The sequence below is a fragment of the Drosophila tropicalis genome, unplaced genomic scaffold (genome assembly GCF_018151085.1).
Source record: "Drosophila tropicalis isolate 14030-0801.00 unplaced genomic scaffold, ASM1815108v1 contig_878, whole genome shotgun sequence".
Lineage (NCBI taxonomy): Eukaryota > Metazoa > Arthropoda > Insecta > Diptera > Drosophilidae > Drosophila > Drosophila tropicalis.
The window spans coordinates 1662397-1689093 of record NW_027173374.1 but is presented as its reverse complement, the minus strand read 5'-3'; the positions used below and the strand labels follow the sequence as shown (position 1 = coordinate 1689093).

The 26697-nt window shown below is 37.5% G+C and overlaps 2 long non-coding RNA genes across 2 annotated transcripts in view; both read right to left on the bottom strand.

Annotated features, from left to right (window-relative positions):
• The window catches only part of LOC137585281 (uncharacterized), a 51773-nt gene that overhangs the window by 13313 nt on the left and 11763 nt on the right, over nucleotides 1-26697 (bottom strand). The gene's annotated exons all lie outside the window — the stretch shown is intronic.
• On the bottom strand, nucleotides 19856-20344 carry LOC137585824 (uncharacterized). The gene is made up of 3 exons (XR_011033640.1): nucleotides 20304-20344; nucleotides 20140-20249; nucleotides 19856-20083 (listed from the first exon to the last, which is right to left on the bottom strand). It is a non-coding gene; the product is annotated as an uncharacterized lncRNA (long non-coding RNA).

Genomic DNA, 26697 nt, shown 5'->3' with positions numbered 1-26697 from the left:
AAACACTAAAAGCAACAACATTAAACCTAAATGTTGCAGACATTTCTGCACTAAAAACTAAGCAATTTAAATTGAGGGGCTGTCTACGCGGGGGGCTAACTCCCCCGCGCCACTGGCAATAACGACGTCGTTGTCTGCACGAAAAAAAGTTGCGCATACGTCACATACACCAAGAAACAGAGCGCGCGAGAGAGACAGAGCAAGAGCAAGACAAAAATAGAGAAAGAGAGAGAGAGAGAGCGAGAGAAAAGCACAAATTACACACATTGTAATAAATAAGGAAGGTCGTTGCCGCCGTTGGCGTCGTTGTAGTTTTTTTTCCTCCACCAAAAACAGAGAGAGAGAGAGAGCCCCAAAGTGCTCTCTTCAGCATTTATTCAGCGTTCGCTTTGATAACAAATCAGCTGTTTTGGTCAAATACTATGAGAAATATCGGGGAGGTGTGTCTGCTGTCGATGTATCCCCCATCTGTGTATGTGTATGTGTGTGTGTGTCGGCGACGACTGTCTGAGTGAGTGAAGCCCCAACAATGCTTTGCCCATTCTTGGGAGCATATGTTTTTTGTTTAACGTTGTTTTTTCTTTTGTTTTTGTTTTTGCTACTGGAGATGTTGGGGAGAGGGGGGTGGGCTCCTTTGCTGCTTGCGTGCTCAACGACGAGTCGGCCGCATTACAGTTGATTACGGGGTCTTTGGGGGTCTCCCCCTGTCCCCTCTCTCTCACACTTACTCACTATACAATTTTGAAATTACCAAACTGGTCGAATTAAAGAAATAGACTGTGATTACAAAAACACAAAAAAAATAAAATGCACACTCACACAATCAGAAAAAAAGGTAACAGGAAATTGCTTCAAGTAGAAGCAGCATGAGGGAAAGAATTGAAAATTAACGCCAAAACAAAATAATTAAGTTTTAGAAAATTCTCCGAAGAAGATTACTCAGAAATCTACCACAAACTTTGTGGAATCTCTTCAAGTCACGCAGCATTTAAATACCAAAAGTAATCTTATGAATCAAAATCATGAAGATGAAGAATTTAAAATAAATACCAATATGCTAGTATATCATTCCGATAGATAACGATAGATAATGGCAAAGCCCAATGCTTTAAGGTGTTTGTTTTCTAAATTTACAAAGTTATTTTTTGGCTTAATCAACATATTTGTCACGACTTATTAATAGATTAATAAATAAACTAAAGAACAAAAAGAAACTGCTAACCAACAAATTACTCAGCCAACATTTGGCAAATAGATAAAAAGCACTTAAAAAAACTTTTAAAATATAAAAGTACTGAAAAAATATCAAATTTCCTTGATGCTTAGAACATTTCCTTTTATAATTTTCATCAAAAATTGTTGATTACAGATAAGTTATGTTTATTCACACAATACATACTACATACATATGTAGACATTCCCACCCCTGCCCCCCCAGCTCTGCTTACCCCTGTATCACCCAGTGGCCCTGTTATTTCAACTATATTCCATTCATTTTCATTCCGCTCATTAAATTGCTCCAGCCCACATTTCCTGTCGCTGTCCCTAATCTTACTTTGTCATCGTCACATCGTCAACGTTTTTTGATAAAAGCAATTTTCGCTACGCTGTTCGAAGAGCCCCAGCAGTATCGTACCCATACCCCGACCCGACCCGGGCCCCATATCAATATCATAACTCAGTCAAAGCCAAAGCCTGAGCCTTTCTCCTGTCAAAAGACCAAAGTCCTCTCTGTAGTCTTCCTTTTTTTTTTTTTTGAATAAACTGAAAACCAGTTTGGCATTATTAAGTAACCACGTTCAGATGATGGCTCTAAGCTGAGTGAGAACCGGTTAATGTGTTTTGTTCTTCATCTTCTCTCTCCCTCTCTATGTTCGTGTTCGTGAGGTTCTTCCTGTATGCCCCATGCCATGTTGCCTGATGCCGCGGCGCATTTTGAAAAGAAGATTTCATTTCTTCTATGGAACTTTCGTTTTTTATTTTTCCATCCCGACAATCTGTACGTCCAGCTGTCCATCTGTCCAACTGTTTGCAGTGTCGTCGTCGTCATCGTCATCGCCATTGCCATCGTTTCTTTTGTCCGCTCTGAGACATTGCCCAGGCATCGTGTTGTTGCTGTAGTTGTAGTTGTTGTTGTTAATTCGAAATAAAAACAGGAAAATTTACTTTACAATCTGTGCTAAAATCGTAAATTTTTAGCTCTCGACGTAGACTCAGGGGAGCGGCTCAGGCTGTGGCTCTCTCACAGGGCAGGTAAGCTAATCCGCTTGGCCATGACAACGACAGCAACAACAACAACAACAGCCACAACAGCAACGTCGACCGACGATGACTCGCCTATTTGTTCTCCTCCTCCTTCTCCTTCTCCTTGTCGTCGTCATCCTCCTGTATCTATCCGATGTGTTGTTGGTTTTTCTTTATTTGTCGTACATATTCCACGTATTCTTTTTGGCATTGGCTGGCCCATGCCCAGTTGTTATCTTTTCTTATTTAATTTTCGGTTGCCAGGCTAAGGCTGAGTCTCTTCTAATCTTGCCAGCAATATCATCACGAGTCCCTCTGCTTACACTGCTCACCATGGGCGTTGTGTAATTCTAAATTAGCTATGGGGAGCCCTGAGACCCTCTTGGGCAAATGCAAACACTTAATGGTATGTAATATCCCACTATACCCTTCTTACGCTCATGTCTTTCTCTCTCTCTCTCTCCTTCTTTTTGCCTATCTATCTCTTTCTCTCTATCTATGTATGTCTATCTTTCTCCGTGTCTCTATCTCCTTTTGGCGAAAGAAGAGTTCGTGCTGAGGCCCATGTTATTATGGAGTCTTGTGGACTAAAACCGTTGATTGATGCGTTTCCCATTCGGAATTTATGCCATGGACCATTTTGGGCAGCAAGCTGAGAGCGCTAAGCAATTCATTTTTCAAGGTAGGCCCGAGTACTGACATTCATCCTGGCTGGCTGACTGGCTGGCAGCCCAATCCCCTCCAGCTGCTACAATCATCAGCGGCAGCAACAGTGGTGGCAGCCAGAGATCGAAGCGTGCGATACTTAAGAAAGCAACAACAACAGCAACAGGAGAAGAAAGACCTCCACTCCACTTCATTCCACTCCATTCCATACCACTCCACTCCACTCCAGGTTGCCATGAACGGCGTGCACGTCGAATGAATCTAAATTGCTAAATACCTTTTTATGGTCACCCCAACCATACCCCTTCTTTTCAACCTTACAATCACTGAGTTGCTGGCTTCAATTTAACATTTTTAAAATGTATCTTTGTATCTTTCGCGTTGCCGTAGTTGCTGCTGTTGTTGGTGTTGTTGTTGTTGCTGCTGCTGTTGCTGTTGCCTTCGCAGAAACGATCCATAGTTTTGCTTCATAATGTATTGTATACATTTTCGATTTTTCCTGAAACCAAAAACAAGCCGTCTCCGTCTCTTAAACTAACTCCAACTCCGGCTGGCTCCTTCTTGACTCCTCATGCAGTTGAATGTTGGCCTGTCCGTTTTTGGTTTTTTTTCTTCTTTTTTTGTTTGCCTGCTACACATTGGCATGTTTTTAATAGCCCTTTGGGAATTATTCATTTTCATTGTGCTCAGAGATCGCTTTGAGAATTATGCAACTAATTGTCAGGCATTCGCCACATATTTCACTTCCTTGCCAAAAGCAACCACCAAACCAAAAATTGAGCTTTCCCAGTTTCAAAATGCATAATTAAAGTGACCTTCGTTTCTTGAAATTGTCATGAAATTGCAGTTATTCGAAACTCTCTTTCTGTCTTCCTCTAAAAAAAAAAAAAAAAAAAAAACAGGCCAACCCTAAGAGTTTCTCATATCCAAAAGTGTATGTTGTATATATAGTATAGTATTCGCTTTTTTTTTGTTGTTTTTATTGTTAAAGCTATTAAATGAATTCCATTGAAACGAACCAAACGATTTGCCGCCTTTGGGCCCTTGGAATGTCGTTGAATTGAGCTGAGTTTTTCAGTCCGAATTGGGGTCCAAGAAAACAAGTAATTATTCTTATGGCTTTGGGCATTTCAAGAATTTTATATAGGAAATTATGAAATGTTTTTGTTTTGTGTTCTTTCTACTTCTTGATTGGCAACGGAAAGAGATATTATTATAGGAAAAAACAACAAAAAATGAGGAAAAAACAACAAAATTGTTATAACGGCTATGCATATTTTTTACGTTGCTTTTTTTTAAGGATTGTCAGTTGATTGTTTTTAGTTTGGCTTTATGATGACTCACAAATACATTAGAAGAAACCATAAAAACATACGAAAAAATTCAAATATATTATGTTAGATTTAAGATTAAGTAGGAAATATTAAATTCGCCCACTTTAGTAAAATATATTTGAAAAAATATCTTGCCAGATCCTCCAAGAAGGAAATGTGGAAAATTGTCTTCCCTAAAGCCTTATTCTTTCTCTCAACACTGCCAGAAGGTGGCTAGCACTTCCTTTCCTCTAATTAAGACTAATCGACTTAATACCAAATGACTTTCAATTCATATCTTTCTCTCAGTGCATATTAAAAAAGTAATAAAAGAGTTAAGTATACATATTTAAAATAATTTGTGTTCTTTTGTTTTTACCTCTCCAATGGCCAATTCGTGTTGGCCTTTTTGGCCTGCATTTTACATCAATTAGAGGGGGAAACGAGGTGCAAGGAATGGATATGCCGGCGGCATTAAATTGTTCAAAAACGGAAAACACCAGCAAAAAATTGTTTATAAAAAACAAAAAATGCCATGTAAGTGAGTATATATGTATATGTATAACCCACTTGCCCCTATAAAGGCACTGAAAATAATACAATTAGTAAACAATTTCAGGTAAGGGTAACTTGGCTTAAATGGCAAATTAAACGAAAGAACCTAGAGCACCGAAGTTTCAATGCCCTTACACACAGACACTTGGCAATTAAAATGCCATTACAACTAAACACATCGATCAACTTAATCACTGCAATAGAATTGAACTACATATTACGAAATTAGCCAACCGATAACTAACAATTAAGTTTTCTGATCTTAAGCGATTTGGAAAAGTTGTTGCTGTAAAATTAATATCTGATATTAACTATTGACTATTGAACTATATAATTGAGTGACTAAAACCATTGAGATACTAGGAGGTCAAACTAAAGATAGTAGAATAGTAAATTCTATTGACGATATTCAATTTCAAACTTTAGGAGAACCCCCTCTATGACTTTATAAACTCTAACCAGTCTAAGATAAATGTTTAGTTGCTTGCCAAAGTTTATACATTTACTAGAGTTTCTTGACTGCATTTTCTTATATTATATTTTTTGCATTTTGTCTCTGCTTTTGCCGAGGCGACACATTTTAAAGCGATATATAATACCCTGGCATGCACATGCGTTTAACATTTTGATTGCAGTTTCAAATTGCAGTTATTAAGAAGCCAGGCAACAAAGTATGTAGTAAGGCTAGTGGTTAGGAGTGGAGTAGAGCAGAGCGGAGTGGAGTGGGGTAAATGCAGCTAAACTGTCACTTGCACTGACGTTAAAAAACGGGGTTAACTTTTACATATGCATGTATATAAGATAAACATATCGTAAGTCTTTACTTGCTTACTTAGTTTGATAGGATGTGATGTGATGCGGGCGCAATATATTATACAAATTGTTTTCATTTTTATAAGGGTCGTGCACACCTGCCCCTAAGGGAGAAGGCCACACACACACACACTCACACACATATGCTCATACAATATATACTGCAAAAAACTTTGCACATGTATCTGGATATGTGTATCTCCGGGATTACCGAGTCTCTGCTCCTTTGTGCAAAATGTATCTCTAAGCGTTTTACTTTGTCTGCGTGTCTTTTCTCCATGCTATAATTTAGCATAAATTGTCCATGCTGTCGAGATTAATGTATCTAATGACCTGATTTGCTGATTTACAGTAATTTCCAACACACACACTCACTCACACACACACACACATACACTCAAATGGTTGGCTTTGGGTTCGTTACCTGCAGCAGATACAGAATAAAAATTTGTTTGCCAGGCAATTTCCAGGAAGTGTGCACAGAAGATATATAAAAGATACGAAAAAAAGAGAGAAAAAAAAAAATAAAGACCACTAACCAGAAAATCTTTTTATCTCCCTCTCTGGTTCGCTTTGTTTCATCTCCCCTCGCTCACTCGGTTCCCCTCCCCTTTCTATCTCTATAGCGGAAATGAATTTGCAGTCATTAATCATGCGCCCAATAGGAGTTTTAGTTTTACTTTTTTTGCAGGGCTTTTTATTTTTCTAGCCACCAGTTAAGCCCTTGAGCATCAGCCACTCGACTATTTTTATGCCCTTTGTCTGGACATAATGATGGGTCGGTTACCCCCACAAAAGGGACACGATGAGAAGGATGCCATTGGACGACGAACAAGAAAAACATCATGAACGCAGGCACCGACAAGGTCTGTGGGTTTTTGTGTTAGAAGTGCTGACTGCCAAAGGGAAATTATTGCAGTCCATTTAGCTCTTCCCTCTGGTCTCTGTTCATCTATAGTCCCTTCTTCTATCTCTCTCTTTCTCACTTTCTTTCTGGGTTTTGCTTCTTTCTGTAGTAAATAGTTTTCACTTAGTCAGACATTAAATTGTTCTAAATAAAGGGTATACAAGATAATTATGTAACTGAGAGTATGTAGACTCTATTTTGTATATAATACCTTGTCGAAAAGATCAGATTTTGTTAAGTTTTTACCATTATGAATAAGAATTTTAGAAGATATGACGAAAATAAGGACAATTTTTGGGTCTTTCATCTAATCTAATCTAATAAGTAAGAGTTCTTATATCTTAAAGTTTTTAAAGGGAGCTGTAGATTTAAAAGATTACGATAATCTTTGATACCTTTTCATAACTTGTAGAATTGTGGATTTGAAATATCAGTTTTCTTGTTTTCGAGCCCAGAGTTATAAATTGTCAATTTTGTAGAGTTTCTTTAGCTTAAATTAGAATTGTTTCTTGTCAATCTTTATACAAATTGATAACACCTGTAAATTCATGATTCTTGGACATATTCTAAAAGAATTGAAAATAAAATCTATAAAAAATCTTTCTAATTGACTGATTCACATAATGTGCAATCTTATGGGTCCATAAACTGCCATGGATTTAAATTTGGCAGAGGCTTTGAAAATAAATTGACAGGCCTTTCAATAAAACGCTTTCAGAATAAGATTGCGCAAACGAAAAAGAAGATGAAGAATGAACAAGACATATCAAAGGAAATGTATTTTATTCAACTTGAATATCAGACATAATTTGCCTCTTACCCCCGAAATAAAACCAAAGCAAATCGAATTCAAAATGAAACTCAGAGGCACTTGAGAGACAGTGAGACCATATTAAGGCAGCAGCAGTTCAGGCCTTGCCTGTCGTTCTGTCCATCTGTCGGTCTGTCAGTCTGTTTTATTGTCTGTCGCTCTGCCGTTGCCAATAACAAATCGATGCCAGGCGAGATAATTTTCAAAGGCAGCAGCTGGCTGGGCTCTTAATATCCTGCATCTATTTTTTCACAGTGCCTACCCTTGGCATGGCACTTCACATCACCCCTTTCTGCACGATATACAACATATATATATATATATATATGTATATAAATTAAACCCTTGAGTGCTATATTGCGGCTCAAGTGTGAAGCCTTAAGCTTTTTTTTTTCATTTCATTTCTTTTTTGCAGAGCGGAAATAAAACATAAAAGTAACTTTTTGGATTTCGGATGGGATGTTTAATGATAAAGTTGCTGCTCATTGTTCAAGGGAATTCACATACTCTAACTGAATTTGGGTATAAGCCGTATGCCTATCATAATGTACCAGTGAAAAAAAAAACTATCATTATATGGAGAATAAAATTTGTGATCATTGTACATCATTTTAGGTGACTCCAAAGCTTCACTGATGTCTATATACTTCATCATAGATATAAAATTTGAACTCTAAGCCAACTCTAGACAATTGGAACACAGATTTAGGTTTATATCCATCGTGTTTTTAAGGCTCTATCTAAGATTTATGGGTGTATCAATTCCTGAACATTAATCAACTGAGATTAACTATTTTAAGATTATGAATGAAATCACAAGGCTGATGGTTAGTGGTTTCCAAAATATATATTCAGATAATCTTTAGCCACTGACTAACTCCAAAGATTTTCCAAACTTATGAATTAATCTATCTAACATAAGACGACAAAAATTGTAAATTTTTAATATAATCTCGACTAGAATTTGGAATTCAAGTTCCACAAAATTTACTGACTTAATTTACAATACAAATAATTTAGGGTATAGAAGCTGCGGCGCAATTTGACCCTCTGGCCTTGGGTATTATTTTTTTGCACGCTCAGCTTCTGGGGAAAACGCATTAATTACGCTTTTCAGGCATAAAAAACAAGAAAAAAGAAAAAGGAACGGGATACGAATGGTCGATACCCATTTCGGGGTTGATTTCATATTGGTATCCATTTGCGCTGGTTTACCGGTTGATTATGCGCATTTCGTGATAACTTTTGGGCGGCAACACCAAAAACTAGTTCAATTTTTTATTGTTGTTGTTGTTGTTACTGTTGTTGTGCTTGTTGGCCAGCTGCCAGTGAAGGAAAAACCGGAAACAAATAAATGAAAATCGACAGTTAAACGAAATGAAATCGAAAAACGACCAAAAATAAAAAAGAAATTGTCAGAGGATAGAATACAAAGAAATGCAACGAACTGAAAACAACAACAACAGCAACAGCAAGAGAGAAATAAAAGTTATGTCCAACTGCTGCAACTGTCGCTAATTGCTGAGGGTTAGAGGGCGGACGTAGACTACATGGCTAAGAGGGGCAATGGAAAGGAAAGGCAAGGAATATAAATATATTTTCGGTGTATATATATGTGTGTGTGTGTCTGTATGTGTATTGTTGCCAGGAAGTCGTTGAAAATCAAGCGAAACGAAATTACTCACCGCCCTTACAGCCGCCACTGCCCCTTTTTTTGTGGCCATGCCACCAGCCAGTTGGTTGCAGACCGCAGAGGAAACCCTGACTCGCACACACACACACACACACACACACACAAAGCAGATCATGAGGGTAGAGGCGGACCAAGGCTCATTAGCATTTTTTTGCTGACTCCGGGCTCTGTTGCTTTAGTCTACTCTACATTGTTTCTGTTTTCTGTTTCTGTTTTTTTATTGATAATTTATGCAGTCGTCGCACTTGTGGGTTGTAAATCGTTTGATAACACGCAAAACTTGCTAACGGAAAGTGCCAAAAAATATGCCCCCCAAGGGTTGAGACAGTCTTTAACATGCAAAAGGGGCCAAGAGCAAGATGTGGATTGCAGAGGGAGAGAAAGGAGTACAAAATATGTAAATGAAATTGCTGCACGTAGCAATCATATGGATGAATTGGAAATTGGAAATTGCGTATAACTGTCAAACTAAAACAAAATAAAACTCGTACTCTATGGAAAGGGAATTGACAAGGGGAGAGTTTTCATCATTTCCGTTTCGTTGAATTGCAAATGCAAAAAGGGATAAATAAAGTACAACAAGGTAGTTTAAATAAAGCATTAGTCGAACCCATTAAGTAATTACTAAGTAGTCAAAGTCAAAAAATGAGAATGTTTATTAAAACTTATCAGTGCGTATACGCAATATTTGATTACATTGCCGAAACTCAAAGTAAGTAAATGGATAAGTAAGTAACTTTCTAGTTTAAATGTCCTATTTAACTAATACTCCTATTCATCAAATAGATTTATTGCCAATTCTATGACTACGATATATTAAGTTTATTGCTTTAATTAACAAAATGGTTGACTCTTATGTAAAAGTTTCATTAAAAATTCCATACTCTATATATAGAAGACAAACTGTCATATTTCATTAGCCACTTGTTTTTATGTTTTTGTCAACGATTCCCTTGGGGAGGCATCATCCATTACCATTTGTATTTTCCTCTTATTGCATTTCATTTCCGTTTTTCTCATTTTTCTGTTACAATTTTATTTATTTTTTTCCTTTTTATTAGTCTACAATTGCAGGGCCTTGGCTAAATGGATAAATGCATTGCCCATGGCAACTGACAAGCAGCTCAAAATTTAATTACTTTTGTTTAAGCATTAAAAAGGCAAAGGCATCCTGGGGGGATGATAAAATGCGGGGACCATGTGGATGAAGGCCAGACCAGAGAGTCGTTTGCCGAGTCTCTTAAAGCATATTTAACAAGTTTCGAGTCGAATTGCCCGGGAAATAAGTATACGCACACTTGAAATTAATATTAATTTTTCGACGCCCGCACAAACTAAATAAGACAGCAAATTTATGGCAAGATAACGTGAAATGGGAAATAAGGACGATAAAGGAGGATAACACGGGGAATCCAAAAGTTCCTGTTCATTCTCTGGTTTTGGGCATGCTCCATTTAAAGCCAAATTTATGGCACGTGGCCAAGAAAAGGGGGAGGCGTATCGTTGCCTTTGCCGTTGGCTTTAATGAAAAGCCAAGGCTCGCTTCTAAATTTGAAATTCTAACCGTTTTGGACAGTTGCGGCAAGGGTGGAAACAGAAAATCTTGGCCCTTTTGTCTTAGCGAAACTGTCAACGATCGCTGGCCGTAAAATATATTTTCATTCTCCACAACTTTTCACTTTTCCATTGTCTCTTTCTCTTTGTCTCTCTCACCCTCTGTTCTCTTTATCTATGTAGCTATCTATCTGTAAAGCCATCTCTCTGTGTCTCTAACTCCAGCTCTTAACATTTTAGTTAGGGTTTGGGTTTTGGACTTGTTTGTGGCATGTTTTGCAATTTCTTGGGTTTCCGTTGTTGCTGCTGCTGCTGCTGTTGCTGCTACTGACACACAAAGCGAAAACGGCAAGGGGAAGGGCAAACGGACAAACGCAAAGATAGTGCAGATGAAACAGAGGAAATGAAGGGAGGCCCACATGTGGCCTAAGCATACAATAGAACTGTAAGTAGTAACACTGCCACCGCCAGATATATGTAGACTGAAAGATATGGTAATACAATACACAAGTGAAATAATAATAATAATAATAACAAAACATACCCATCTCCTTTCAAAGAGGGGTAGAGTACACAGATGATAAATATGTACATATGTAGATGGTTAAGTATGATAAAAAGATATACATATATTCGTCCATAATCTTTTGTCACTCCAAAGAATTAGAGTACATTGTGTGTCAGGAATAGAATTTTATAATATTGAATAACAAACTTATCTTGAATGAAATTTTGATATATAAATCGACTTTGATATAGGTGATTTACCTTGGCTAAGCCAATTAAATTTTCAGCTGCCTTCCCCTTAGAATTTGTCAACTAAAAATACAAATTATAAAACTGCCTGACTTCATTTTATATTCTGGACAAATTTGGTTGAATAATATCAGGTAAATTGGAATTTTGTGGGTGGATGTTTTACACAAATGTTCGTTTTTCAGGTTTACACTTGTCATATTCCCACATAAATCACCATTAACTCATCTAAAAAATAAAAAAAGAAGCGAAAAACTCATTTAAATGAGCCCCAACCATTTGGCAATTGTTGGCTGCCGTTTTGGGTGTGGAGTGGCAGGAAAAGGGAGGAGGACGAGGAGAAATTCTGCCACGTAAATATTCTATAAATTTTTATGTGCGGCCATGTCTGCCCTTTTTGCCTGCTCCTGTTGCCCGTGTCCTGTGCCCCATGCCACGCCCTTTCATGTTCAATTGTGTGCCGTCTGTTCAAATAATTTAAACGCCTGCCAATGTATGCTCGGTGGCAGGAAATTTTTGGGGGGCATCGGAGGGTAGGTAGTACTCCAAGTTGCCAACTTTCGTTTTGCTCAACATTCACGTAATTGCCGTTCTCATTGAGTTTTAGTTCGTGCAGTTCGCAGCTCTGCTCTAGTGGCTTTGCCAGGATCCTTCAACAACTGGGAGCGGCGGGCGAGAATGGGAATGCCGTTGGGGACAAGGATGAGTGCTGCTCCACACTATATATGTATGTTGTATGCGGTGTAAACACCTTGTCTGTGCGGCTGGTTGATTCTCTTTTCGTCCAACAACAACAACAACCTGGCACTGGCTCTGGTCCTGGTCCTGGATGCCTTGGGGGTATTTCGTTTCGTTTTTGCACAAATATTTCGTAATTTGGCTTCTTTCGTTGAGCTTGAGACGACCTGCCTCCGTCTATGTATGCTGGTAGATCTTTTAGCCCCTCATTCAGAATGCCATGGCAATTAGGCACGGCCCAAGAAGAGCAGAACAGGCAAAGAGGTAGATGAAAGGCAGTAACCGATTTGGCAAAAACTCATTTACCAAAAGTAAAATATCTTCACAACAAACGTACATAGAGAACTCGCCTCCATCTAATGAAAGGTTAAAAAGACCAAAGCATCAAGACAACAAAACTGATTGTGAAAAAAAAAAGCAATAAACCAAAGAAAAAAAAAAAACGACTCGCGGGATCAAAGAATTATCGATTAAAATTCTTTGCGAAAATTTCCAAAAAATCAAATATTTGCACATTTCCTGTTTGTTACCTATAAAAAAAAAACCATTCACCTTCCTTTCTTAACCTCTTGTTCTTCTTCCTTCTCTGTGGGAAACAGTTGAAATTAGAAATTCTTATCCAAAAAAGAAACTAGAATTAACCTTTAAAGACTTTGCGAGTCTCTTATACATATATTAATTAGAATTTACTATTATGATTTTGATTTTAAAGTTTACTTAAGACACTTGGCGAATCTATTTTGCAAGTCCTTCAAATTAGAGTTATGCATACGAACTTGAAGTATTCTAAAATGAAATATTTTATGCATGAATGAAGCGAAATTTCAAATATTTTATCCAAGTCCTCGAATCTTATTCGTTTCCACCCCCCCACAAAAAGAAAAAGCAAAACTACACACAACAAAATCAACTTCATTTAACAGCAGGTGGCTCTGGCCCTTAGTTTTGCCGCCCTTAAGAGCCGGCAAGCGAAAAGTTGGCTAAATTGAAGTTAAAAGTTATCTCGCTGAAGGGGAAGCCAAAGCGAAGGGCTACGGCCCCGCCATGTCTGAGTGGCTAAATTCATTTTGGCAACACAAAATGCAAATTATTACAACTTACTTTTCATTTTATATATATATTTTTTTTTTCGCTTCATTCTTGATCATTTCACATTTTGAGAGTAGAGCAAGAAGGGTCGGAAAATTATTTACTTGAAAAACTTTGCTGGATCTGGGGAAGCGGAAATTCCTTTAACTCCACGGCATAGCCAAGGGTTGCTATAAAGTAAACTTTCCTTAGGCAATGGCCATACACTTACATATATGGGGAGAGACTTCCGTGTTATTTTTTCTGTGTTAAAGATAAAGATATTTTGCCTGTTTCCTGTAATGGGGTTTAACGACAAGAAAGAAAAAAAAAGAAACTCATCGTTAAGGCAAAGAAAAGGGGGAAAATTATCGATTGAAATCTGGCCAGAAAGGGAGAGAGAGAGAGAGAAAAGAAAACGTTAAATTACAAATTTTAATAGGCAAGCATTTGGCTACAATTTTTTGAGATAGATTATAAGTAGGAAACGACTCGAAATGGCAGCCGTTACAATTATCGCCAACAAAATCTTTAAACTCTAAAGCATTTGAATCAATTGAATAAAAGGCCAAGTGACAGAAACTAGTGCTGACAGTCTTTCCGTTGGCAAAAATCCCTCAACTTTAGACATATGGCCATTATTTTTAATTATTTTTCCTTGTTTCCCTGTCTAATGTACTCCAAATTGTAGTCCCTGATTGGGAGTTCATGTTGCTTTATCATAAATAAAAGAAATGTATGAATATCTGTTTATGCTTTTTGTAAATTTTGATGAAATTAATTCAATTTGAAAATTTTCTTTCTTTTACAAAGTACAGCAGGGGTTAGAGCTCCTGAAATGATGATGGCGGTGATGATGATGATGATTATGATTGTTGATGGCAGCATTCTCTCAAGTCTCTGGCATGTTCCTTCTCATGAATCTCGCCCTCGCCTTTGACTACCTACAATTGTCATGTAAATCAATGCAACTGGCGCGCATCGCATTCGCATTCGTTTCCAAAAATCATTTCCATAACCATATAGAAGTATGTATAATGGGGGTACACATCATCAAGACAGAAAACCGGAGTCTGGGATTGGAACTGGAACTGGGACTGGGACTGGGACTGTATCTGGGAGTGGGTATGCCTGCATTTTGCGCTTAAATGAAACCAATTGAAGCGTAAATCTTGCACGTCGATAACGAAACGAATAATGAGACCGGACAAGGGCAAAGGCGAGAAACAATAAAAGGGAATGCTTTAGTAATGCCTTTGTTGAGAAGGGGCAGCATAAAGTGGCGATAGGGCAACAGGCAACGGCATCGGGCAACGGGCAACGAAGAGTGTAATGAGCAGAAAGCCATTCATTCAGGCCTAACGAACATAACACTAGACAGCAAAATATGAGATGAAAAAATGCAATCATTTATGAAGATACACAGCAAATTGAATTTTTTAGAAGGAAGCAGTGGAAGCTGTTAGTAGTTACGATAATAAATTTTCTGTTTTAATGTTTATTAAAATGGTTTTCTGGCAGTTTTCTAAATTCCTAAGAGCCAAGAACAAACTAAACATATTTCCATATTCACATAATTTACTTATCAAATATGAAATCGTCAAGTTCATCCGATTTTCAAGATGGAAGAGAAAAATTATTATTTCCTTTTCTTCTACTTTGAGTATTTAAAAGTTTTGTTCGTTCTGAGTCACTAGTTCATATGAATATAGCTCGAGCATCGTTTAGATCGTCAGCTAACTGAAATCAAGGTATTAAGGATTGCTTTATCACACAATTAAAAATTGAACTGAAGGGACTGTTGGAAAATATCTACAGAGGGAGAGAGACATTTTGATATTTTATATTTTAACTGCTTGCTTAATATGGTTCGATTCAAATTTCAGGCGCATAACTAAAGTAACCAAAAACCGAAAAATATATCGGGGGAATAGCAAACGGATACAGAGACTTAAATTTCAATTAAATCGGTTAAAAAATATTATGTAGGTAGGCATAAAACTATATATGTGTTCCAAAAGCAACTCGAAACGTGACACATTTTATGGATAGGCCTGGGTTGTAATTGATGTGCGCGATTTAAAAGCAATTGATAAGGTCATAGCAGACTGATGATGGTCGAACCCCGAACATGAGCCAGTCTGAACGAGTCCCGAGCCCAACCCAAAAGGCAACCATGTCCATGTCATGTCCATTAAAAAGTCAGAAACTGTAGCTAATTAAAACGACACATACTAACAGACTGAACAAAAAACTCGAATCAAATTTGGCTCATATCAAATTATGAACACAGCTGGCAGCAATTGCAACAAAAACAACCTGACTGCCGACTCATATGAATGGATAGATGGATGGATGGGCAAGGCAGGGCTGGTCTGGCCTGGCGTGGCCTGAGTCTGGGTCAGATCCTATGGGCTTCGAAACTTAGCCATGTGCGTCATCATCGTCAAACATAATAATAACCACCAGGGAGTCGTGTTTTATGTTCTCTTCCTCACAGAAAACTATTTACCTACCCCCAATTTCTCTCATTTCCCCTTTTACTTCTACTCTTCTTTGTGACTAATTTCTGAAGCGTTTCCGTTTAATTACTGAAATTCGCATAGGAATCAAAATAAATAACAAGCACAGCCATAGAGAGGGTAACCGGCTACCATATGCACGTATTTGCTTTGAATAAATTTCATATGCCAACTTTATTACACTCCTCACCTTATGTAGTTTATGCGTTTCCCTCGAATTTCTCGAATTTCTTGGCCATCGCCTGAAACCTTATTCCCAAAGACAGATGATATGTGGCTTAGGTATACAATTGCAATTTGAAATTCATGTTTAAGCGAAACAAAAGACTGCAAATGCAAATGGAAAGTACGCAGAATAAAAGAGAATGGTACGATTGACTAAAAACAGGTTGACAAATATTTGAACGTTAAGCAGGTAAAATTTCCAAGACGTATTAGGCTACCCAATCAACTTATTTTGAAATATAATACGACAAGAAAGAAAATTCACAATCCGCTTCTATATATAATCACTAACCATAGAACACATGTTCTATGGTTAGTGATATAATGTTAAAATCAATACAATTCAAATACTAGCTTAGACGTTATGAGTGTTTCAATGATGTAACATTATTCGCAGTTAGTATCATTTACTTGTTAATAGTAATAATTAATACACTTGTATCAATTGACTTAATGACAATTTCCAGTGAATTTAGAATAATTCCATATTCAGAATCCCCACAGAAGGGGTACTTTTTTTTTAGCGATTGTTTCATTGGAAATATTTTATTCAAGAGTTATTCCCCACTGTCAAAGGGATCAACAAAAAATACTTACAATATCAGATGTACATATGTATATCCACAAAAAGTAACCATGAATTTGAGATGCGATTTCAGTAAACTTTCATTCTTCATTGTTTAGTTTAAATTTGCATTCTGCATCTCAACATTTTTCTTTAGCAAGATTTTGTGAATTCATTTCAAAGAAAACCCCAGAATTTGAGAGCACTCTTAAGTATCTTATCTGAAGACCTTAGCAAAAGCAATTGCCACTAAAACATTGAAACATAACCAAGGGCTCTTAGCAAACTTTCTGCTTTAACTTTATTCATTCTCCCCCCTCCCCAAAAGAAATAAGCAAGAAACGAAAGAATATAAGAATAAAATAAAATAATAAAACTAAGCAAGCAAAATAAAGAAAAGAGAAAAATTGCAGTCAAGTTTCAGTGAAGTTTGGCGAATGCTTAATAGACATTAGTCGAAAAAAAAAACCTGCTGACTCTGACTCTGGCCTGGCCTGACTTGGCCTCGCTTCGTCCCGCCAAGCCCAAATTAAAAAAAAAAAAAAACCAAAAACAGCCCAGGGGCCTGCTGACTTGCCATCCTTGGCTTTGCCTTCTTATAGTTGGTGTGTTTCAGTGTTTTTGGTGTTGCATTACAAGTAGAAATTTTCAGTTTTGCAGCAATTTTGTTGAATTTCTTTTGGGTGCCGCATGCCTGAAACATAACGAGCGTGGTTAATTGTAACCATATACGAGCTATGTCGATATATCCTCACACAAGAGCAAAGGTCTGCCCTCCTACTCTACCTCTTCCTCCACCACCTCCACCTCCTCTTCCTCGTCCCATACAACATCCACCATCCTTCTACTCCTCTCCTACTCGAAAAGTGCCGCGCGCGTTTTGTTCAAGTCTGTGGCAAATGTGTCATTAGGCATGTTTCATGACCCTTTGTCATGCACAAATAATTATAATTTAATACACTTGCCGGAGAGTGAGGGGAACCGGCAATGGCATGAAAATTGGAGGGTTACAGCCTGGCCGACTGCCAGTCGAGTCACCCCAGCGTTAACGTCAATGTTGAGATTTTTTTGTTTGCCAAAACCAATTAAAGTTAGGGAAACGTTTAAATTGGGGTAAAAAGGAACCAAAACAGGCAACAGATAACAGACAACAGACAACTAGATTCGAGAATCATGTAAAAACGTTTCAAGAAAAACAACTAGAAAAAAGACTTGAAACAAACTCTGAAAAACTTGTCTGCCAAGGAAAACTTAATCTCATCAACCATATCTAATATTCCATTCCATTAAAAAGAGTTTCAAATTAAGGAGTTGGCACGAATGATGGAAGTTTCTTTCAGAAATACCCTCATAAAATATAGGACCTGTAATATTTTAGCCTTACGACATTTTCTTATATAAATAACACCAACGTTTATTTTCATTTTACTAACTGATTAGGTTTCCTCTTAGATTTAATGTTGGGTTTTTCTTAGACATTTGCACTTTCTTCTAGGTATAATGTTTCCTTCTCTGTGTGTGTGTGTGTGTGTGTGTGTGTGGTGGGTTTTACTTTACTTTGTGCCACATAATTGCCAACAATTTGTGCTGAAGTTGCAGCCCATGGACGCCTGGCAATTATCCACAAAGTCAGGCAAGGAGCCCAGGATGTGTTTTAGTGCCACCCCGTACTCCTTACTTATGTATATCCCCCCATCTGTTGTCCCCTTGTCTAAAAATCCACCACCATCAGCTGCTGCTCGTCTTGTCGCTTCTAATTTGCAGCTCGCGGCAAAATATGAAAAGTTTGTCTTGGCTAATTTGCTTTATGGCATTTTAATTGTATTTGCCCAGCGAGCGAACAGAAAAACTGAAACTGAAACTGCTGTTGTCTGCTGAAAATTTAATGAGCTTATGAATTTCAAATGAATTTTTGCGTAGCCCATTCAATACACCTGGGCAAGCTATAGTTAAACATTTATATGTATATATGTATGTATATGTAAATCTAGCCTGACTAATGACTACGTTGATGACTATGACGAGATGGTGGGGAGAGATGGTGATGATGTGTTTGGGGATGGGTTTGCTACCACAAGGTAAAGTTAACATCTTCCAGCGCCCACTCCTCTTTCCAATCATCTTTCCACATTTTTTTTTCTGTTTGATAAGCACATTAGGCAATTATTGATAATTTATGAAAGTAATTGAAGCAAACGACGATGAAACGACTATGAAACATGTGTGTGATTGTCCATCCGTACGTCCATTTATCTGTCTGTCAGACAGTCGGTTTGCCTCTCTGTCGGTTTGTTAGAAATACAAATAAGCTCAGCAGGCACTGCACAGTGGGTTAGATTGAAAGAATCTTCTCAAGAGTCATACTAAGAAAACTCATTTATACACAAACACACACACACACACACACATTATACTTTATGAGCTCTAAAACAAATTTTTAAAGTCTGTGTTTTTCCTATTTAATAGGCAAATATTGTTTCTAAACTGTTCCATAGTACGACAAAAGAGTGCAAATATAATTCTTATACATAAATAGACAACAAAAGAGGCCCTTGTCGACGACAGTTGGCAATCATCATGATTGTCGATATTGTTGCCTTTGCTATTGGTATTGCTTTTAGTTGTTGTTGTTGTCAGTCAACCCAACTAAATAAATAATAACAACACAAATACCCTGGTCCCTGTCTTTGACTTAGTTATGCCATCGAACCATCTATCTATCTATCCATCCATCCATCTGCCCACTCCCAAACCCAAATGGCAACTCTCAAGTATCGTTTAGACTTGTTATTAATGAAACCAAATAAAAACATTAAATGTTAGCTAGAAAAGCAGCAGCAGGAAAACAGCAAACAGAAAACAGAAAACTTTATTTCACAACACACAAAATATGCGCCCCATTTGCCTATAAATATTTGTGTAACGTTTATTTTGTTGATACAAATGGTTCAGATTGTTGAATAGCTTCAACTAAATACGCGTACGTACATAGCTGAATAGACAATTCGAATTGAAAATGTTATAAGACATGGGTATGGCCCAAGGGGGGCCGCCCTCTTAAGAGATTTGAAATGTTTTTCTTCAGTCCTTCGACAGGAAATATCGGGAAGTCTTTTATCTTCAGGTAAAAATCCACAACCTCATACTGATCCGCTCACAAAAAGCAGCTGAATTCAATAGGCTATCATTAGGAAAGTTCGATTATTTTATCGATCCGAAACCTTTCAACATAATTAATCATGACATGCCAATTTTTGAAGATTTACATCCAAAACTAAAGAGTTTTGGTTACCCATCAAATAAAACAAAACGATTTCGTGTCAAGGTTAACTTTGGGATCTAAATGAATCTGCTTAATGCACAAACTTATAAATAATAGTCATTAAAAAAATCAACCTGCAGATGATTTTAATGTTAAGGCTGGTAATCTTTGTACACTTGGTGGAATAACTAATCCCTTATAGTTGCCAGATATATAGGAATACTTGGCCAAAGTTCCTTTTGGTCCTGCCTGATAGGTCACCACTAAAATGCCATTGCCATTTTCTTTATATTGCTGATTAATTGTTCCTTCCGTAATCAATACTCCTTCTCCCGGATGAAGCTCCTTGACATCTTCACTACGATAACCAGTGCCGTTTGCATTTGTTATTCTGGTTAAAAATCAATTATATAGTTTATATTTCTCACAAATTATTTGACTGTCTACCTCAACATATAGCCAATTGATGTTGGTTCCAATTCAAAGCCATCTTGTTGTATCCTTGGCACTAAACCACACCAAGTCGACTGTGTGCCAAGTAGAAAAACTATAAGGATCTACCAAAAACCTCGGAATTCGAAGGAGTTTTAAAATGGAATTTCAAAACTCACCGCTTCAACCAAAATGTTTGACATGTTAAGCCAAACGATCATCGAATACAACTAATTTGTTGAATTCTATAAAAATGCTCATCAACTCTTCACTTTACTTAATGAATTTTTAGAAAACATGTTTCAACAATTACCGATATAAACAAAAGAGCCAAGTGTGCAAATGTTGTTTTGCAACTTTAATCAAAACAAAATATCATCAAATCAAAATAATTGTGAATCATATTTGCCAAAAACCTGTTTCAATTTGAATGTAATTATTAAGTAAAATCATTTCTAAGAGGTCTTGTCTTATGGATAGTTTAATTAAAATGAATCTACTAATTGTATAATTTTGAGTATAGATAAGACAATATATATTTTAAGAATTTTCTGACAATACTTTGCTATCAATTCGAAATCAGAAAATCTATAGAGTAAATCGCCTTAACAAACAGCTGGAAATTGTTTGCTGCGTAAAAAGTGTTGAAAAGTTAGTTTTAAAGTTAAGAAAAACTCTTCCTTTGTATAAATATACAAAATTGTAAAATTTTAAATAAAACTTGGAATGATTACAGCAACTGCCAATTTGTTTATAATTGGGAAAACAAATGATTAAGTTTCCCGGTTTAATATACATAAGTTAGGTACTTATTAAAGTTGATGATTTTCTTTTGTTTTCGATGGCAAGCAAAGTTCACATGACTTCAATCAGAGACATCGTTAATATTTTCACAATTTATTATCCCACCATTTTTTCGGTAATTTCAGTTGGATAAAATATATAGATATATGTATATGTATAGAGAGATATAAAATGTTTAAGCAAGACATAGGTATATATCTTATCGAACACGCACACCCTAAAATAAAGCACCTGTCCGTTTCTCTCGTCTCGTCTCGATTTTGTTGTTTGCTGCTGCTGCTGCTGCTATTCACTTACCACCTCCATGTTACCCTTAAAACCGAAATGCATATAATAAATAGCGCACAATTAACAAGTTCCTAGTGATTTATGCCGCCGTCGCCGGTTGGCTTTGGCTGTGGCTACGGCTTTGTCGGGGTTGTCTGTCTGTCTGTCTCCCTATCGTCTATGGTCGATGTCGATGTCGATGGTCGATGGCTGTATTTTTCTGTGTCGGCGTCGGCGGTACCCACGGACTCATTGCAAGATTTTATGGCACCCCAACCGTGCCACTAAACAATACAAGAGATAATTTTTTACGAGCCACTCACTCACACGTTGTCCCTTTCTTTCGCCCATTCTCTATGCGCCATATGTTTGCCTAGGAATGGAAATTGATCTTAACAACAGGGCGGAGCTGATTGAGCAGGTAGTACATACATTCATACATATGTATCACTGATCCCTGAACCAAGGTTCCTTTCTACATTTCATAGTAATTAAAAGATTTGAGAAAGGCGTTAGCCATGCGCTTAGCCTTGACAGCAGACAGTTTTATCCTCTGTTCCTAAAGTCTTTCTATTCCAGCAATAAATAGTCAGGGTCAGATGAAGGGGTTTCCTTCTCTATTGTCATTCTTCTGCCAACAAATACTTGATATTATTCCATAGAAATTCAATTTTGATTTGTGGTCATAAAAGTTTCTATTTCGCTCTGTCATGGTTATTGATTCGAAAAAGAGGGGAAACAAAGTTTTCCTTCTACTTTGGTATTTTTTTTAATTTTAGCTAGAAAACTTTTCTAATTGCTCCTCTTTCCGCCGTCGTCTCTACTCGTCTCTCTCTTTCGGTCTGTCCCTGTGCAAGTTTCATAATTTCCAGCTGGCGATTTGAACAAAGCAATATTTGCTCAAGTAATTTTCCAACTTTCAGCTCCAACAACCGAATAACCGACCCAACACCCAACCACCCATAAGAATCAACCACTCAAAAGATCCAACCATGTCTGAGACTGCATAAAAATTCCTTAGCCTTAGCTTGCGCCTTTATGGGTCCTTTGCCTTTGATTTCCCACTCACGTGCCGTAACTTTAATCTCATCGCTGCGCTTCCTTACTAATTTTTGTTTAACAGCAAAATTCTATGTGAGCTCAGCATTTTTGCTTCTAATACCAAATCAAATAGAACTTTTCATCCGACAAAAAAGAAGAAAAAAAAAAAGAAGGGTGTTTGCTGCGAAAAAAAGCCCCCAACCCACCAATAAAAAGAAACCATAGAACTTCACCCAACCTCATGGTTTCTCTCATCTTGATTTATGGGACACAGGAAGTTCGCACCATTCGAGACGACGTAGACGCCATTATTTTGCGTATTTATACAAATGCATTCCCCTCCCGCTCCTCGCCCATTCCATGTGTGCGTGTGTGTGTCCGTGTAGACATTGTTCCTAGGCATCTATAAATCAATAAATGAAATTTACACGCATATTTTGTGTTACGACGTGTCTTTTGAGTACAAAATTTATTAGATATCTGCTTAGTTTCAAAAAGTTTTGTACCATCTACAACAGAAATTTTCGGGCGGAAGCAAAAGCTTTATCTTTCCCTTTGTATCTTCTCTCACATATTAAAGATAGTTCAGAATAAATTTTTATAAATAATGGAAAGGGGAATTCAGTCTTTTCCCAGTTGTGTTAGAATGAGGATTACAAATAAATGTTAATTAAATAGCTTTTAAACTAAGTAGTAGATTGAACAAAAAGCTAAACGAAATGAGTTGTTAACTTTGTATTGTTAGAGTTATAAAATTGAAATGGGTTTGTCTAAAATTAGAATTGCCAAAAATGTACAATGAATGATGAATACTTTCCATTTAAGTGAACTCATAACTTGTTCTTTCAACTTTCAAAAGGAATGAATGAAGCCTTAGAAGTATTGAATATAAATATGTATCAAGGGAATCAATTATGCGGTTACTTGTGATCTGTGTGTGTGAGAGATGAAAGGCCCAGCTACTCGGAATACTGATTGTCAAGAAGCTCAGTGAAAAAAAGAGAGAAACCCTAGAGGTACAACTACATCAGCATCAGCATCGGCATCAGCATCGCCCATTGGCATCAGCGAACCATTTGACACCCAAAGAATTTTTAATTAAGGCCGCCGCAAACAAAATGAGAGAAACGAGTAAAACGGCTAAACTGGCTTCTCCCCAGCTTCCCATCATTGTACTCCTCCTTCTTGTTCTCCTCCTCCTCCTTCGCCATTCTCTATGGTCCCATTCCATGTTCTTGTCATCTCCGCGTCAGCAAATGGCAATGAAACGATAACAATAAAAATGCAGCAATGGCCATAGTAGAAGAGATATGTGAGATACCCCTCGAACAAGAGTGAGACCAAGAGGAAGAGAGATATATGGGCCTATAATACTATATATGAATGCGACGAGTACCAAGTACAGAGCACAGAATGCATATAAAAGTTGGTCGTCGTCGTCGTCGTCGGCAAAGGCACATATAAACAACAATGTCATCAACATAATTGTATGTCAAGTGAGGGTAGAATGGGTAGGTAGCCAGGGGAGCGGCTGCAGAATCGGTGGCAGTGGCAGGAACCACTCGAGACCTATGACGAGACAATGCAATCATCAAAAAGAAGCAGACAGTCCCGGGCAATGAATGAACCATGAGCACGCGCAAATATTAAGCCATCGCGGGTAGGTGCACTTCTTCTTTGTCCAATATATGAGAAGATATTTTAAGCTACACTAAGCAATGGGTTAGCGGAAAATCTTAGATCTTTTGTTCATAACAATGATTAACCCTCGGATACTTTTGAAAGTTTCCATTACCAGAAAGTTATTCACACTCAATATTCAATTGACATTTTTTGTAGGTGGGCAGATAGATAGAAAGGTAAGTACCCACATTTGGTTTCACATTGAGGCCAATTTCGCGACATTGGGAAATGATAAATTTGTATGAATTTCTATTCTCTTCATGTGACTTAATTTGCATAATTGATAAATTCTCGTGCTGTCTGTGTGATTTATTTGATTCATTAAGTTGAATTTGTATTTCTAGGGCATCTAATCGTTTCATACGACATTTCTAGTCATGAAAATTCCGTGTTTTATCTGTGCCCCAAACGCTCAGTGGTGTGTCGTATCAGTTTGGTGTTTGTATGTAGAAATACTTAGCCTATGCGGGTTTGTTGAGTTTGTAGGGTTGCCTCAATGATGACAGCAACAAAAAGAAAGAAATTAAGAGTGTGGGGACAAGAGGTGGAGGTAGAGAAAAAAGAAGAAAAAAAAAACACGGCAGCAAAACGCTTTACCATTTACATTTGCCATCGCCATCATCATCATCATCAGCGTCATCAGCAGCGTTGCCGTCGTGTGGTTTGTGTGTCATTGAAATGAAACGCCGGGCGACGCCTCTTGAGCGGAATTATTATTACCACTTATATATGGATGGATGTAGCCCGTCTGCGTTGAAGTAACTACATACATCCAAAAGGGGGCAAGCAGTAGGGGGAAACTTTTGTCATTGTTGTGCGGTTCGGTTTGGTTTCATTTCATTTTGTTGTATGCAACTTTGTGTGGTGCTGTTGCTGCTGCTGGCTGCACTCATTTCCACATGAATGCACCGGCCACGACTCCGTCACCGTCACCGTCTCCGTTTGATGACGGGGTACAAGCAACGGGCATACCACACGAAACTGTAGAACCAGCATAAGCCGCAAGTCGTTAAAAAAATATAAAATTATTTGAAAATTGTAGCGCTCTAGCACCGCAAATATTTTTCAACTACATGCAGATACGGTCGATGACTAATAAGTAACACGCCAAATGTACAAAAAGGCAAACTATAATTAAGGTTAACCAATTGTAAAACGAACACAATTACAAAAACATAAATTATACAATTGTTTCCTTAAAAGAGCAGACGAACTTAACTTATAATTAGAATCAAATTTGGCATGACCTTTTGGTCTAAACTGAAATGAGAGCAGATAGAAGCCAAAAATGTCAATCGAATAAAAATCTTGCCAACAGGAAAGTCATATGTATACTGGGAAATATTTCTTAAGACTTTTGTATCATAAGACACAAAGACCCTACATAACAGCAATCATTGTTATTTTCAGATAAGTAATCATTGAAGCATTTGTAGGATATACATTTATCCATTCACCCTTCAAAATGGACCACCTATAGAGTTTCGTTTCCTTTCTTTTATATGTATGTATTACTTTTCAACAAAAAAGAACTTGAACTAGTTTTAAGCTTCATTCAGGATTATCTGCATAGCTAAAGAATTGACAATAGGCTCGCCTCTGGCACCCTTTTTCGCCGTTGAATAATAAACAATAAATTTGATACGCTAAAAGGTACCGAAAATGGACTTCAAGATACCCTTTCGTAAACTTAAGAAAAAGTAAGGCTGACTTTGATATAAAGATTGATTGAGCTCAACAAGTGTCCCAGCTAACTGAGTGGATTTTAAGAAAAGAAACTATTATCATTCGATGAAATGATTTTACAGTAAAGTACCTTAGATACCCTTACAACTGATGGTCTTTCAAAATGTATAGAAATTAACATTTCATACGAATTCCCCTCGGTTTTTATTCTTCTGTGTCTCACTAATCCTCCATTGTCTGATTGTTGCCTCTTCAGCCTTCTGTATCACAATGTAGCCTCAGATTTTTATTATTATTTTGCGTATTATTAAAGTGCATTCATTCTTTTTCAATAAACAAAAACAAAAAAACTATTGGTAAAGAAAGAAGAAGAAAAAAGCGAAACGAAATGGGAAAAAATGAGCGTAGAATTTCCGTTCAACGGATGTGAATTGTTCAGGTAGGAAGGGAGCTTTAAGCTAAGCTGCTTTTCGACTGACTGACTGAATGAATTGAACTGCCTTTTGCTGCATATCTGAGCGTTAGTTCCCTGTCTGATTTTGGTTGGCTTGCAGCAGGCATTGGGCATAAGACGACAGACAGACAGACATTCATGCATATATAGACAGTAGACAGTAGGCCGAGAGCAGGCAACGAGCAAAGAGGCAAAGAGGCAAAAAGGCGCTCATAGAATTTGTTGTATGAAAAATTTAAATACCTATTCAGCATTCAAAATGCGAAGCGACAGCAGCGGCATCAGCAGCGCAAAGACCTAAATACTTAAGTAGTTTTCGAGGGGCTGACATACACACTGATACACACACACACACACCCAGACACATTCATATGGCAGTGCTTTCATATATGCGGCCACACGTTTTGTTAGTTACAGATAGAAAATCATGAAGGAGGAGGCAAAGGAGAAGGTTAAAGATTACACAGATACCGAAACAGAACACTGAAAACATAAAACAGACATAGAAAGGCAAAGAGCCACAGTGAGAGGCAGAGTGGGCAGGGCGGTTGTGGGTGTAGGGGGAGGTCCAAAAGGCAGACAAAGCTAGCTGGATTATGCCTACACTTCACGATCTACAAGTACCCCCTCGACTATAG